The following is a 15,545-nucleotide window of genomic DNA, read 5'->3' as shown; positions in this document are numbered from 1 at the left end:
TAATCGGGGGGAGAGTTTGGGGCAGAGCGCTGCCGTGTAGGAGAGGCAAAAAGAATAGGCTACGCGACGCTGCCCACTGAGGTGGTAACTTCATTGTTTTTCCTCCTTGTGCCGGATTTAGTACCCTGGGAAAAGAAATCAAACGTCAGCGTTTACTCCCCTTGTCGGATGGAAAGCGAGCAAGAGCAGTGAGCCTGCGAGCATTGTTGATGCAAGTCAGGAGCCGTCCAGTTGGCAGTGGAGCAGTCGCTACCGTCAGTGAGATAAGTGTGTGGTTTGGTGAGGGTTCTGCGTAGGGCCCCAATGGCTCCAGGTAGGGACGCCCAGTTAGCTGGGGCTGGGTTTGTAAGAAATGGTTCCTAAGCAGCTGTGGTTACGAGAGAGACAAGGTCCCCATTTTCAGGGACTGCTCATTTCTCTGCCCAGATGCGGTGTGTTCTCGGAAGCAGAAGGTTGCATCCAGGAGGATGACTCCAGGTGGTGAGTTGCTTGCCTTCCTCCCATTTTTTTCTCTCTGTCTCTTTCTCTCTCTCCTCTAGTGTGTTGGCCAACTTTCTCACTCTCTTTCCTCTCCTCTCCTCGTGCCGTCTCCCTTCGTAGGACCACGGGCATCCGTGCTAGGTGTGCATCCTAGCCAGGTCTCGGGAGCCACGGAGAAGTAGGAGCGGACGAAAACCATGCGGGGCAGTGGGCACTAAAGTGGAGCTGTGACTGTCTGTGTTTACTCGGTCTCTGTTCATCTAGTGGGGCTGATGTAGATGGGACTGGAGAGGGAGGCAGGGATGAGGGCAAGACTCGACGCCCCAATAGAGCTCTGTGTAGTGATAGTTCTTGCTTGGCTTTCTTAGTTTGCGGAGGAATCGTCCAGGAGCCCTAGCCGGACAAGAATATTGCAGAAGTGGACCTGAGTAGTCTGGACATCCTTCTAAGGAGACATAAATAGTCCTCATGTTTCTGCCTTCTGCATCGCTGGCTGTGAGTAAGAGGTCAGTGCTTTGAATTCCTCATGTGTAGTCGCTGTAGTTTTCTTCACAGGCCGTGTGCTTCCTTGTTGGGTATGGGGCTCTGTGAGATTACAGCTGGGGAGGGGCCAGAATCTACTGTGCAGAGTGATTATTTCGGGTGCTGTTGGAAGGGGTGCTTTTTGGTTATAATGCTAAAGGTGTAATGGGGAGGGTTGAGGGCGGAGCCACGTCGTGTGGGAGAGGTGAAAAGGAGAGCCTATGAGATGTTGACTACTGAAATGGTAACTTGTTTCCCCCCCTCCGTTGCTCCCCCCGTGGGTTTCTAAGAAATGGTTCCTGCCCAGCTGTGCTTAGGAGAGACAAGGTCCCCTTTTTCAGGGGCTGCTCATTTCTCTGGCCAGGAGCGGTGCCTCTTCCGCAGCAGAGGGTTGCATCCAGGAGGATGACTCCAGGTGGTGAGTTGCTTGCCTTCCTCCCATGTTTTTCTCTCTCTTTCTCTCTTCTCTAGTACGTTGGCCAACACACACCCTCTCTCTCTGTCTCTCCTTGCCTTTCCTTGTGCTGTCTCCCTTCAGAAGACACGGGCAGGCGTGCTAGGTGTGCATCTGCAGAGGCCAGGTCTCGGGAGCCATGGAGAAGTAGGAGCGTACGAAAACCATGCAGGGCAGTAACTCTGTGTTACCTTGGTCTCTGTTCATCGAGTGGGGCTGATGTAGATGGGACTGGAGAGGGAGGCAGGGATGAGGGCAAGACTCGACGCCCCAATAGAGCTCTGTGTAGTGATAGTTCTTGCTTGGCTTTCTTAGTTTGCGGAGGAATCGTCCAGGAGCCCTAGCCGGACAAGAATATTGCAGAAGTGGACCTGAGTAGTCTGGACATCCTTCTAAGGAGACATGAATAGTCCTCATGTTTCTGCCTTCTGCATCGCTGGCTGTAGGTAAGAGGTCAGTGCTTTGAATTCCTCATGTGTAGTCGCTGTAGTTTTCTTCACAGGCCGTGTGCTTCCTCGTTGGGTATGAGGCTCTGGGATTAAGGCTGGGGAAGGGACAAGAGTCTCCTGAAGAAAGTGAATATTTTGGGTGCCATTACAATGGGTGCCTTCTAGTTGCAGTTGTAACGTAGTAATGGGAGATGGGTTGAGGGTGGGGCCGTGGGATATGGGAGATGTGAAAAGAAGATACTACGCGACATTGCAGACGGAGATGCTAATTTTTTTGGCTCGCCTCCCCCTCCCCCTTTAGGTTTAGAACCAAGGAAAACGAAGTCACCCGTCAGCGTCTACTGCCCTCGTGATGGAAAGCGAGCGAGAGCGTTGAGACTCTGAGCATTGTTGATGCCACGCAAAAGCCATCCATCTGGGAGCCGAGGAGATGCCGCTGTCAGTGAGATAAGTGTCTTGTTTCATGAGGGCTCTGCTCACGCCCAACCTGAGTCCAGGTAGGGAAGCCCACTAAGTTAGGGCTGGGTTTGTATGAAAAGGTTCCTGACTAGCTGTGGTTACGAGGGGGAAAAGGTCCCTACTTTCAGAGGTTGCTCATTTCTCTGGTCAGGAACGGTGTCTCCTCCGCAGCGGAAGGTTGGATTCAGGAGGATGACTCCAGGTGGTGAGCTGCTTGCTTTCCTCCCATTTTTTTTTTCTCTCTCTCTCTCTCTCCTCTTGTGTGTTGGCCAACTTTCTCACTCTTTCCTCTCCTGTCCTCGTGCCGTCTCCCTTCATAGGACACAGGCAGGGGTGCTAGGTGTGCATCCCCACAGGCCAGGTCTTGGGAGCCATGGAGAAGTAGGAGGGGACGGAAACCATGCAGGGCTGTAACTGTCGGTGTTAACTTGGTCTCTGTTCATCGAGTGGGGCTGATGTAGATGGGATTGGAGAGGGAGGCCAGGATGAGGGCAAGATTTGAAGCAACAAATAGAGCTTTAAGTAGTGATGGCTCATGCTTGGCTTTTGCAGCTGCGCTTCCAGAGGAATTTTCCAAGAGCCCTATCCTGAGGAGAAAGTGGCAGAAGTGGACATGAGCAGACTGGACATCCTTATAAGCAGATATGAACAGTTCTCAGCTTTCTGACTCCCACATAATTGGCTGTGAGTAAGCGGTCAACGGTCTGAATTTCTCATCTGTGCTCGCTGTAGTATTCTTCACAGGCCGTGTGCTTTCTCGTTGGGTATGGGGCTCTGTGAGATTACGGCTGGGGAGGGGCCAGAGTCTGCTGTGCAGAGTGACTGTCGGGTGCCGTTGCAAGGGGTGCTTTTTGGTTCTAATGCTAAAGGTGTAATGGGAAGAGGTTTGAGGGAGGAGCCCCGCCGTGAGGGAGAGGCGAAAGGAAGAACCTATGAGATGTTGCCGACAGAGATGGTAACGGATTTGTGTTTTTCCCCTTGTGCTGGGTTTAGGACCGAGGGAAAAGAAGTCACGCCTCAGAGACTCAAGCCCTCATGTGATGGAAAGCAAGCCGGAGTGACGAGACCATGAGCATTGTTGATGTCACGCAAAAGCCGTCCAACTGGGAGGGGAACGGCCGCCACTCTCAGTGAGATAAGTGTCTGGTTTGGTGATTGTTGTGCTCATGGCCCACCTTTCTCCTGCTAGGGACGCCACGTTAGCTGGGGCTGGGTTTGAAGAAAATGTTCTTGACTAGCTGTGGTTATGAGGGGGACAAGGTCCCCATTTTCGGGGTCTGCTCATTTCTCTGGCCAGGAGCGGTGTCTCCTATGCAACGGAAGGTTGCATCTAGAAGGATGACTCCAGGTAGTGAGTTGCTTGCTTTCCTCCCATGTCTTTCTATCTGTCTGTCTCTCTCTCTTCTCTAGTGTGTTGGCCAACTTTCTCGCTGACTCTCCTCTCCTCTCCTCGTGCCGCCTCCCTTCGTAGGAAACGCGCAGGCATGCTAGATGTGCATCCTAGCTAGGTCTCGGTAGCCATGGAGAAGTAGGAGCGGACGAAAACCATGAGCGGCAGTGGGCACTAAAGTGGAGCTGTAACTGTCAGTGTTACCTTGGTCTCTGTTCATCGAGTGGGGCTAATGTAGATGGGACTGGAGAGGGAGGCAGGGATGAGGGCAAGACTCGACGCCCCAATAGAGCTCTGTGTAGTGATAGTTCTTGCTTGGCTTTCTTAGTTTGTGGAGGAATCCTCCAGGAGCCCTAGCCGGACAAGAATATGGCAGAAGTGGACCTGAGCAGTCTGGACATCCTTCTAAGGAGACATAAATAGTCCTCATGTTTCTGCCTTCTGCATCGCTGGCTGTGAGTAAGAGGTCAGTGCTTTGAATTCCTCATGTGTAGTCGCTGTAGTTTTCTTCACAGGCCGTGTGCTTCCTTGTTGGGTATGGGGCTCTGTGAGATTACAGCTGGGGAGGGGCCAGAATCTACTGTGCAGAGTGATTATTTCGGGTGCTGTTGGAAGGGGTGCTTTTTGGTTATAATGCTAAAGGTGTAATGGGGAGGGTTGAGGGCGGAGCCACGTCGTGTGGGAGAGGTGAAAAGGAGAGCCTATGAGATGTTGACTACTGAGATGGTAACTTGTTTCCCCCCCTCCGTTGCTCCCCCCGTGGGTTTCTAAGAAATGGTTCCTGCCCAGCTGTGCTTAGGAGAGACAAGGTCCCCTTTTTCAGGGGCTGCTCATTTCTCTGGCCAGGAGCGGTGCCTCTTCCGCAGCAGAGGGTTGCATCCAGGAGGATGACTCCAGGTGGTGAGTTGCTTGCCTTCCTCCCATGTTTTTCTCTCTCTTTCTCTCTTCTCTAGTACGTTGGCCAACACACACCCTCTCTCTCTGTCTCTCCTTGCCTTTCCTTGTGCTGTCTCCCTTCAGAAGACACGGGCAGGCGTGCTAGGTGTGCATCTGCAGAGGCCAGGTCTCGGGAGCCATGGAGAAGTAGGAGCGTATGAAAACCATGCAAGGCTGTGACTGTCTGTGTTTACTCGGTCTCTGTTCATCTAGTGGGGCTGATGTAGATGGGACTGGAGAGGGAGGCAGGGATGAGGGCAAGACTCGACGCCCCAATAGAGCTCTGTGTAGTGATAGTTCTTGCTTGGCTTTCTTAGTTTGCGGAGGAATCGTCCAGGAGCCCTAGCCGGACAAGAATATGGCAGAAGTGGACCTGAGTAGTCTGGACATCCTTCTAAGGAGACATCAATAGTCCTCATGTTTCTGCCTTCTGCATCGCTGGCTGTAGGTAAGAGGTCAGTGCTTTGAATTCCTCATGTGTAGTCGCTGTAGTTTTCTTCACAGGCCGTGTGCTTCCTCGTTGGGTATGAGGCTCTGGGATTAAGGCTGGGGAAGGGACAAGAGTCTCCTGAAGAAAGTGAATATTTTGGGTGCCATTACAATGGGTGCCTTCTAGTTGCAGTTGTAACGTAGTAATGGGAGATGGGTTGAGGGTGGGGCCGTGGGATATGGGAGATGTGAAAAGAAGATACTACGCGACATTGCAGACGGAGATGCTAATTTTTTTGGCTCGCCTCCCCCTCCCCCTTTAGGTTTAGAACCAAGGAAAACGAAGTCACCCGTCAGCGTCTACTGCCCTCGTGATGGAAAGCGAGCGAGAGCGTTGAGACTCTGAGCATTGTTGATGCCACGCAAAAGCCATCCATCTGGGAGCCGAGGAGATGCCGCTGTCAGTGAGATAAGTGTCTTGTTTCATGAGGGCTCTGCTCACGCCCAACCTGAGTCCAGGTAGGGAAGCCCACTAAGTTAGGGCTGGGTTTGTATGAAAAGGTTCCTGACTAGCTGTGGTTACGAGGGGGAAAAGGTCCCTACTTTCAGAGGTTGCTCATTTCTCTGGTCAGGAACGGTGTCTCCTCCACAGCGGAAGGTTGGATTCAGGAGGATGACTCCAGGTGGTGAGCTGCTTGCTTTCCTCCCATTTTTTTTTTCTCTCTCTCTCTCTCTCCTCTTGTGTGTTGGCCAACTTTCTCACTCTTTCCTCTCCTGTCCTCGTGCCGTCTCCCTTCATAGGACACAGGCAGGGGTGCTAGGTGTGCATCCCCACAGGCCAGGTCTTGGGAGCCATGGAGAAGTAGGAGGGGACGGAAACCATGCAGGGCTGTAACTGTCGGTGTTAACTTGGTCTCTGTTCATCGAGTGGGGCTGATGTAGATGGGATTGGAGAGGGAGGCCAGGATGAGGGCAAGATTTGAAGCAACAAATAGAGCTTTAAGTAGTGATGGCTCATGCTTGGCTTTTGCAGCTGCGCTTCCAGAGGAATTTTCCAAGAGCCCTATCCTGAGGAGAAAGTGGCAGAAGTGGACATGAGCAGACTGGACATCCTTATAAGCAGATATGAACAGTTCTCAGCTTTCTGACTCCCACATAATTGGCTGTGAGTAAGCGGTCAACGGTCTGAATTTCTCATCTGTGCTCGCTGTAGTATTCTTTACAGGCCGTGTGCTTTCTCGTTGGGTATGGGGCTCTGTGAGATTACGGCTGGGGAGGGGCCAGAGTCTGCTGTGCAGAGTGACTGTCGGGTGCCGTTGCAAGGGGTGCTTTTTGGTTCTAATGCTAAAGGTGTAATGGGAAGAGGTTTGAGGGAGGAGCCCCGCCGTGAGGGAGAGGCGAAAGGAAGAACCTATGAGATGTTGCCGACAGAGATGGTAACGGATTTGTGTTTTTCCCCTTGTGCTGGGTTTAGGACCGAGGGAAAAGAAGTCACGCCTCAGAGACTCAAGCCCTCATGTGATGGAAAGCAAGCCGGAGTGACGAGACCATGAGCATTGTTGATGTCACGCAAAAGCCGTCCAACTGGGAGGGGAACGGCCGCCACTCTCAGTGAGATAAGTGTCTGGTTTGGTGATTGTTGTGCTCATGGCCCACCTTTCTCCTGCTAGGGACGCCACGTTAGCTGGGGCTGGGTTTGAAGAAAATGTTCTTGACTAGCTGTGGTTATGAGGGGGACAAGGTCCCCATTTTCGGGGTCTGCTCATTTCTCTGGCCAGGAGCGGTGTCTCCTATGCAACGGAAGGTTGCATCTAGAAGGATGACTCCAGGTAGTGAGTTGCTTGCTTTCCTCCCATGTCTTTCTATCTGTCTGTCTCTCTCTCTTCTCTAGTGTGTTGGCCAACTTTCTCGCTGACTCTCCTCTCCTCTCCTCGTGCCGCCTCCCTTCGTAGGAAACGCGCAGGCATGCTAGGTGTGCATCCTAGCCAGGTCTCGGTAGCCATGGAGAAGTAGGAGCGGACGAAAACCATGAGCGGCAGTGGGCACTAAAGTGGAGCTGTAACTGTCAGTGTTACCTTGGTCTCTGTTCATCGAGTGGGGCTAATGTAGATGGGACTGGAGAGGGAGGCAGGGATGAGGGCAAGACTCGACGCCCCAATAGAGCTCTGTGTAGTGATAGTTCTTGCTTGGCTTTCTTAGTTTGTGGAGGAATCCTCCAGGAGCCCTAGCCGGACAAGAATATGGCAGAAGTGGACCTGAGCAGTCTGGACATCCTTCTAAGGAGACATAAATAGTCCTCATGTTTCTGCCTTCTGCATCGCTGGCTGTGAGTAAGAGGTCAGTGCTTTGAATTCCTCATGTGTAGTCGCTGTAGTTTTCTTCACAGGCCGTGTGCTTCCTTGTTGGGTATGGGGCTCTGTGAGATTACAGCTGGGGAGGGGCCAGAATCTACTGTGCAGAGTGATTATTTCGGGTGCTGTTGGAAGGGGTGCTTTTTGGTTATAATGCTAAAGGTGTAATGGGGAGGGTTGAGGGCGGAGCCACGTCGTGTGGGAGAGGTGAAAAGGAGAGCCTATGAGATGTTGACTACTGAGATGGTAACTTGTTTCCCCCCCTCCGTTGCTCCCCCCGTGGGTTTCTAAGAAATGGTTCCTGCCCAGCTGTGCTTAGGAGAGACAAGGTCCCCTTTTTCAGGGGCTGCTCATTTCTCTGGCCAGGAGCGGTGCCTCTTCCGCAGCAGAGGGTTGCATCCAGGAGGATGACTCCAGGTGGTGAGTTGCTTGCCTTCCTCCCATGTTTTTCTCTCTCTTTCTCTCTTCTCTAGTACGTTGGCCAACACACACCCTCTCTCTCTGTCTCTCCTTGCCTTTCCTTGTGCTGTCTCCCTTCAGAAGACACGGGCAGGCGTGCTAGGTGTGCATCTGCAGAGGCCAGGTCTCGGGAGCCATGGAGAAGTAGGAGCGTATGAAAACCATGCAAGGCTGTGACTGTCTGTGTTTACTCGGTCTCTGTTCATCTAGTGGGGCTGATGTAGATGGGACTGGAGAGGGAGGCAGGGATGAGGGCAAGACTCGACGCCCCAATAGAGCTCTGTGTAGTGATAGTTCTTGCTTGGCTTTCTTAGTTTGCGGAGGAATCGTCCAGGAGCCCTAGCCGGACAAGAATATGGCAGAAGTGGACCTGAGTAGTCTGGACATCCTTCTAAGGAGACATCAATAGTCCTCATGTTTCTGCCTTCTGCATCGCTGGCTGTAGGTAAGAGGTCAGTGCTTTGAATTCCTCATGTGTAGTCGCTGTAGTTTTCTTCACAGGCCGTGTGCTTCCTCGTTGGGTATGAGGCTCTGGGATTAAGGCTGGGGAAGGGACAAGAGTCTCCTGAAGAAAGTGAATATTTTGGGTGCCATTACAATGGGTGCCTTCTAGTTGCAGTTGTAACGTAGTAATGGGAGATGGGTTGAGGGTGGGGCCGTGGGATATGGGAGATGTGAAAAGAAGATACTACGCGACATTGCAGACGGAGATGCTAATTTTTTTGGCTCGCCTCCCCCTCCCCCTTTAGGTTTAGAACCAAGGAAAACGAAGTCACCCGTCAGCGTCTACTGCCCTCGTGATGGAAAGCGAGCGAGAGCGTTGAGACTCTGAGCATTGTTGATGCCACGCAAAAGCCATCCATCTGGGAGCCGAGGAGATGCCGCTGTCAGTGAGATAAGTGTCTTGTTTCATGAGGGCTCTGCTCACGCCCAACCTGAGTCCAGGTAGGGAAGCCCACTAAGTTAGGGCTGGGTTTGTATGAAAAGGTTCCTGACTAGCTGTGGTTACGAGGGGGAAAAGGTCCCTACTTTCAGAGGTTGCTCATTTCTCTGGTCAGGAACGGTGTCTCCTCCACAGCGGAAGGTTGGATTCAGGAGGATGACTCCAGGTGGTGAGCTGCTTGCTTTCCTCCCATTTTTTTTTTCTCTCTCTCTCTCTCTCCTCTTGTGTGTTGGCCAACTTTCTCACTCTTTCCTCTCCTGTCCTCGTGCCGTCTCCCTTCATAGGACACAGGCAGGGGTGCTAGGTGTGCATCCCCACAGGCCAGGTCTTGGGAGCCATGGAGAAGTAGGAGGGGACGGAAACCATGCAGGGCTGTAACTGTCGGTGTTAACTTGGTCTCTGTTCATCGAGTGGGGCTGATGTAGATGGGATTGGAGAGGGAGGCCAGGATGAGGGCAAGATTTGAAGCAACAAATAGAGCTTTAAGTAGTGATGGCTCATGCTTGGCTTTTGCAGCTGCGCTTCCAGAGGAATTTTCCAAGAGCCCTATCCTGAGGAGAAAGTGGCAGAAGTGGACATGAGCAGACTGGACATCCTTATAAGCAGATATGAACAGTTCTCAGCTTTCTGACTCCCACATAATTGGCTGTGAGTAAGCGGTCAACGGTCTGAATTTCTCATCTGTGCTCGCTGTAGTATTCTTTACAGGCCGTGTGCTTTCTCGTTGGGTATGGGGCTCTGTGAGATTACGGCTGGGGAGGGGCCAGAGTCTGCTGTGCAGAGTGACTGTCGGGTGCCGTTGCAAGGGGTGCTTTTTGGTTCTAATGCTAAAGGTGTAATGGGAAGAGGTTTGAGGGAGGAGCCCCGCCGTGAGGGAGAGGCGAAAGGAAGAACCTATGAGATGTTGCCGACAGAGATGGTAACGGATTTGTGTTTTTCCCCTTGTGCTGGGTTTAGGACCGAGGGAAAAGAAGTCACGCCTCAGAGACTCAAGCCCTCATGTGATGGAAAGCAAGCCGGAGTGACGAGACCATGAGCATTGTTGATGTCACGCAAAAGCCGTCCAACTGGGAGGGGAACGGCCGCCACTCTCAGTGAGATAAGTGTCTGGTTTGGTGATTGTTGTGCTCATGGCCCACCTTTCTCCTGCTAGGGACGCCACGTTAGCTGGGGCTGGGTTTGAAGAAAATGTTCTTGACTAGCTGTGGTTATGAGGGGGACAAGGTCCCCATTTTCGGGGTCTGCTCATTTCTCTGGCCAGGAGCGGTGTCTCCTATGCAACGGAAGGTTGCATCTAGAAGGATGACTCCAGGTAGTGAGTTGCTTGCTTTCCTCCCATGTCTTTCTATCTGTCTGTCTCTCTCTCTTCTCTAGTGTGTTGGCCAACTTTCTCGCTGACTCTCCTCTCCTCTCCTCGTGCCGCCTCCCTTCGTAGGAAACGCGCAGGCATGCTAGGTGTGCATCCTAGCCAGGTCTCGGTAGCCATGGAGAAGTAGGAGCGGACGAAAACCATGAGCGGCAGTGGGCACTAAAGTGGAGCTGTAACTGTCAGTGTTACCTTGGTCTCTGTTCATCGAGTGGGGCTAATGTAGATGGGACTGGAGAGGGAGGCAGGGATGAGGGCAAGACTCGACGCCCCAATAGAGCTCTGTGTAGTGATAGTTCTTGCTTGGCTTTCTTAGTTTGTGGAGGAATCCTCCAGGAGCCCTAGCCGGACAAGAATATGGCAGAAGTGGACCTGAGCAGTCTGGACATCCTTCTAAGGAGACATAAATAGTCCTCATGTTTCTGCCTTCTGCATCGCTGGCTGTGAGTAAGAGGTCAGTGCTTTGAATTCCTCATGTGTAGTCGCTGTAGTTTTCTTCACAGGCCGTGTGCTTCCTTGTTGGGTATGGGGCTCTGTGAGATTACAGCTGGGGAGGGGCCAGAATCTACTGTGCAGAGTGATTATTTCGGGTGCTGTTGGAAGGGGTGCTTTTTGGTTATAATGCTAAAGGTGTAATGGGGAGGGTTGAGGGCGGAGCCACGTCGTGTGGGAGAGGTGAAAAGGAGAGCCTATGAGATGTTGACTACTGAGATGGTAACTTGTTTCCCCCCCTCCGTTGCTCCCCCCGTGGGTTTCTAAGAAATGGTTCCTGCCCAGCTGTGCTTAGGAGAGACAAGGTCCCCTTTTTCAGGGGCTGCTCATTTCTCTGGCCAGGAGCGGTGCCTCTTCCGCAGCAGAGGGTTGCATCCAGGAGGATGACTCCAGGTGGTGAGTTGCTTGCCTTCCTCCCATGTTTTTCTCTCTCTTTCTCTCTTCTCTAGTACGTTGGCCAACACACACCCTCTCTCTCTGTCTCTCCTTGCCTTTCCTTGTGCTGTCTCCCTTCAGAAGACACGGGCAGGCGTGCTAGGTGTGCATCTGCAGAGGCCAGGTCTCGGGAGCCATGGAGAAGTAGGAGCGTATGAAAACCATGCAAGGCTGTGACTGTCTGTGTTTACTCGGTCTCTGTTCATCTAGTGGGGCTGATGTAGATGGGACTGGAGAGGGAGGCAGGGATGAGGGCAAGACTCGACGCCCCAATAGAGCTCTGTGTAGTGATAGTTCTTGCTTGGCTTTCTTAGTTTGCGGAGGAATCGTCCAGGAGCCCTAGCCGGACAAGAATATTGCAGAAGTGGACCTGAGTAGTCTGGACATCCTTCTAAGGAGACATGAATAGTCCTCATGTTTCTGCCTTCTGCATCGCTGGCTGTAGGTAAGAGGTCAGTGCTTTGAATTCCTCATGTGTAGTCGCTGTAGTTTTCTTCACAGGTCGTGTGCTTCCTCGTTGGGTATGAGGCTCTGGGATTAAGGCTGGGGAAGGGACAAGAGTCTCCTGAAGAAAGTGAATATTTTGGGTGCCATTACAATGGGTGCCTTCTAGTTGCAGTTGTAACGTAGTAATGGGAGATGGGTTGAGGGTGGGGCCGTGGGATATGGGAGATGTGAAAAGAAGATACTACGCGACATTGCAGACGGAGATGCTAATTTTTTTGGCTCGCCTCCCCCTCCCCCTTTAGGTTTAGAACCAAGGAAAACGAAGTCACCCGTCAGAGTCTACTGCCCTCGTGATGGAAAGCGAGCGAGAGCGTTGAGACTCTGAGCATTGTTGATGCCACGCAAAAGCCATCCATCTGGGAGCCGAGGAGATGCCGCTGTCAGTGAGATAAGTGTCTTGTTTCATGAGGGCTCTGCTCACGCCCAACCTGAGTCCAGGTAGGGAAGCCCACTAAGTTAGGGCTGGGTTTGTATGAAAAGGTTCCTGACTAGCTGTGGTTACGAGGGGGAAAAGGTCCCTACTTTCAGAGGTTGCTCATTTCTCTGGTCAGGAACGGTGTCTCCTCCGCAGCGGAAGGTTGGATTCAGGAGGATGACTCCAGGTGGTGAGCTGCTTGCTTTCCTCCCATTTTTTTTTTCTCTCTCTCTCTCTCTCCTCTTGTGTGTTGGCCAACTTTCTCACTCTTTCCTCTCCTGTCCTCGTGCCGTCTCCCTTCATAGGACACAGGCAGGGGTGCTAGGTGTGCATCCCCACAGGCCAGGTCTTGGGAGCCATGGAGAAGTAGGAGGGGACGGAAACCATGCAGGGCTGTAACTGTCGGTGTTAACTTGGTCTCTGTTCATCGAGTGGGGCTGATGTAGATGGGATTGGAGAGGGAGGCCAGGATGAGGGCAAGATTTGAAGCAACAAATAGAGCTTTAAGTAGTGATGGCTCATGCTTGGCTTTTGCAGCTGCGCTTCCAGAGGAATTTTCCAAGAGCCCTATCCTGAGGAGAAAGTGGCAGAAGTGGACATGAGCAGACTGGACATCCTTATAAGCAGATATGAACAGTTCTCAGCTTTCTGACTCCCACATAATTGGCTGTGAGTAAGCGGTCAACGGTCTGAATTTCTCATCTGTGCTCGCTGTAGTATTCTTCACAGGCCGTGTGCTTTCTCGTTGGGTATGGGGCTTTGTGAGATTACGGCTGGGGAGGGGCCAGAGTCTGCTGTGCAGAGTGACTGTCGGGTGCCGTTGCAAGGGGTGCTTTTTGGTTCTAATGCTAAAGGTGTAATGGGAAGAGGTTTGAGGGAGGAGCCCCGCCGTGAGGGAGAGGCGAAAGGAAGAACCTATGAGATGTTGCCGACAGAGATGGTAACGGATTTGTGTTTTTCCCCTTGTGCTGGGTTTAGGACCGAGGGAAAAGAAGTCACGCCTCAGAGACTCAAGCCCTCATGTGATGGAAAGCAAGCCGGAGTGACGAGACCATGAGCATTGTTGATGTCACGCAAAAGCCGTCCAACTGGGAGGGGAACGGCCGCCACTCTCAGTGAGATAAGTGTCTGGTTTGGTGATTGTTGTGCTCATGGCCCACCTTTCTCCTGCTAGGGACGCCACGTTAGCTGGGGCTGGGTTTGAAGAAAATGTTCTTGACTAGCTGTGGTTATGAGGGGGACAAGGTCCCCATTTTCGGGGTCTGCTCATTTCTCTGGCCAGGAGCGGTGTCTCCTATGCAACGGAAGGTTGCATCTAGAAGGATGACTCCAGGTAGTGAGTTGCTTGCTTTCCTCCCATGTCTTTCTATCTGTCTGTCTCTCTCTCTTCTCTAGTGTGTTGGCCAACTTTCTCGCTGACTCTCCTCTCCTCTCCTCGTGCCGCCTCCCTTCGTAGGAAACGCGCAGGCATGCTAGATGTGCATCCTAGCTAGGTCTCGGTAGCCATGGAGAAGTAGGAGCGGACGAAAACCATGAGCGGCAGTGGGCACTAAAGTGGAGCTGTAACTGTCAGTGTTACCTTGGTCTCTGTTCATCGAGTGGGGCTAATGTAGATGGGACTGGAGAGGGAGGCAGGGATGAGGGCAAGACTCGACGCCCCAATAGAGCTCTGTGTAGTGATAGTTCTTGCTTGGCTTTCTTAGTTTGTGGAGGAATCCTCCAGGAGCCCTAGCCGGACAAGAATATGGCAGAAGTGGACCTGAGCAGTCTGGACATCCTTCTAAGGAGACATAAATAGTCCTCATGTTTCTGCCTTCTGCATCGCTGGCTGTGAGTAAGAGGTCAGTGCTTTGAATTCCTCATGTGTAGTCGCTGTAGTTTTCTTCACAGGCCGTGTGCTTCCTTGTTGGGTATGGGGCTCTGTGAGATTACAGCTGGGGAGGGGCCAGAATCTACTGTGCAGAGTGATTATTTCGGGTGCTGTTGGAAGGGGTGCTTTTTGGTTATAATGCTAAAGGTGTAATGGGGAGGGTTGAGGGCGGAGCCACGTCGTGTGGGAGAGGTGAAAAGGAGAGCCTATGAGATGTTGACTACTGAGATGGTAACTTGTTTCCCCCCCTCCGTTGCTCCCCCCGTGGGTTTCTAAGAAATGGTTCCTGCCCAGCTGTGCTTAGGAGAGACAAGGTCCCCTTTTTCAGGGGCTGCTCATTTCTCTGGCCAGGAGCGGTGCCTCTTCCGCAGCAGAGGGTTGCATCCAGGAGGATGACTCCAGGTGGTGAGTTGCTTGCCTTCCTCCCATGTTTTTCTCTCTCTTTCTCTCTTCTCTAGTACGTTGGCCAACACACACCCTCTCTCTCTGTCTCTCCTTGCCTTTCCTTGTGCTGTCTCCCTTCAGAAGACACGGGCAGGCGTGCTAGGTGTGCATCTGCAGAGGCCAGGTCTCGGGAGCCATGGAGAAGTAGGAGCGTATGAAAACCATGCAAGGCTGTGACTGTCTGTGTTTACTCGGTCTCTGTTCATCTAGTGGGGCTGATGTAGATGGGACTGGAGAGGGAGGCAGGGATGAGGGCAAGACTCGACGCCCCAATAGAGCTCTGTGTAGTGATAGTTCTTGCTTGGCTTTCTTAGTTTGCGGAGGAATCGTCCAGGAGCCCTAGCCGGACAAGAATATGGCAGAAGTGGACCTGAGTAGTCTGGACATCCTTCTAAGGAGACATGAATAGTCCTCATGTTTCTGCCTTCTGCATCGCTGGCTGTAGGTAAGAGGTCAGTGCTTTGAATTCCTCATGTGTAGTCGCTGTAGTTTTCTTCACAGGCCGTGTGCTTCCTCGTTGGGTATGAGGCTCTGGGATTAAGGCTGGGGAAGGGACAAGAGTCTCCTGAAGAAAGTGAATATTTTGGGTGCCATTACAATGGGTGCCTTCTAGTTGCAGTTGTAACGTAGTAATGGGAGATGGGTTGAGGGTGGGGCCGTGGGATATGGGAGATGTGAAAAGAAGATACTACGCGACATTGCAGACGGAGATGCTAATTTTTTTGGCTCGCCTCCCCCTCCCCCTTTAGGTTTAGAACCAAGGAAAACGAAGTCACCCGTCAGCGTCTACTGCCCTCGTGATGGAAAGCGAGCGAGAGCGTTGAGACTCTGAGCATTGTTGATGCCACGCAAAAGCCATCCATCTGGGAGCCGAGGAGATGCCGCTGTCAGTGAGATAAGTGTCTTGTTTCATGAGGGCTCTGCTCACGCCCAACCTGAGTCCAGGTAGGGAAGCCCACTAAGTTAGGGCTGGGTTTGTATGAAAAGGTTCCTGACTAGCTGTGGTTACGAGGGGGAAAAGGTCCCTACTTTCAGAGGTTGCTCATTTCTCTGGTCAGGAACGGTGTCTCCTCCGCAGCGGAAGGTTGGATTCAGGAGGATGACTCCAGGTGGTGAGCTGCTTGCTTTCCTCCCATTTTTTTAT

At 52.3% G+C, this 15,545-nt stretch overlaps 1 long non-coding RNA gene across 9 annotated transcripts; it reads left to right on the top strand.

The window, feature by feature from the left end:
* Nucleotides 1–72: 72 nt before the first annotated feature.
* LOC135979962 (uncharacterized) lies at nt 73–15,534 on the top strand. 9 transcript variants are annotated; one of them, XR_010597205.1, is made up of 15 exons: nt 1,431–1,909; nt 2,207–3,048; nt 3,358–3,494; nt 4,083–4,654; nt 5,008–6,284; nt 6,594–6,730; nt 7,319–7,890; nt 9,389–9,520; nt 9,830–9,966; nt 10,555–11,126; nt 12,625–12,756; nt 13,066–13,202; nt 13,791–13,928; nt 14,235–14,853; nt 15,151–15,534. It is a non-coding gene; the product is annotated as an uncharacterized LOC135979962 (long non-coding RNA). The 9 variants fall into 9 exon arrangements; XR_010597204.1 differs by having other exon boundaries at nt 13,791–14,853; XR_010597207.1 differs by lacking the exons at nt 1,431–1,909; nt 13,791–13,928; nt 14,235–14,853; nt 15,151–15,534 and adding exons at nt 73–986; nt 1,293–1,420 and having other exon boundaries at nt 2,917–3,048; nt 13,066–13,783.
* Nucleotides 15,535–15,545: the final 11 nt, after the last annotated feature.

This window comes from Chrysemys picta, unplaced genomic scaffold, assembly GCF_011386835.1.
Source record: "Chrysemys picta bellii isolate R12L10 unplaced genomic scaffold, ASM1138683v2 scaf1460, whole genome shotgun sequence".
Taxonomy (NCBI): Eukaryota; Metazoa; Chordata; order Testudines; family Emydidae; genus Chrysemys; species Chrysemys picta.
The sequence above is the reverse complement of the archived record's forward strand: the minus strand, read 5'-3'. Positions and strand labels throughout refer to the sequence as shown.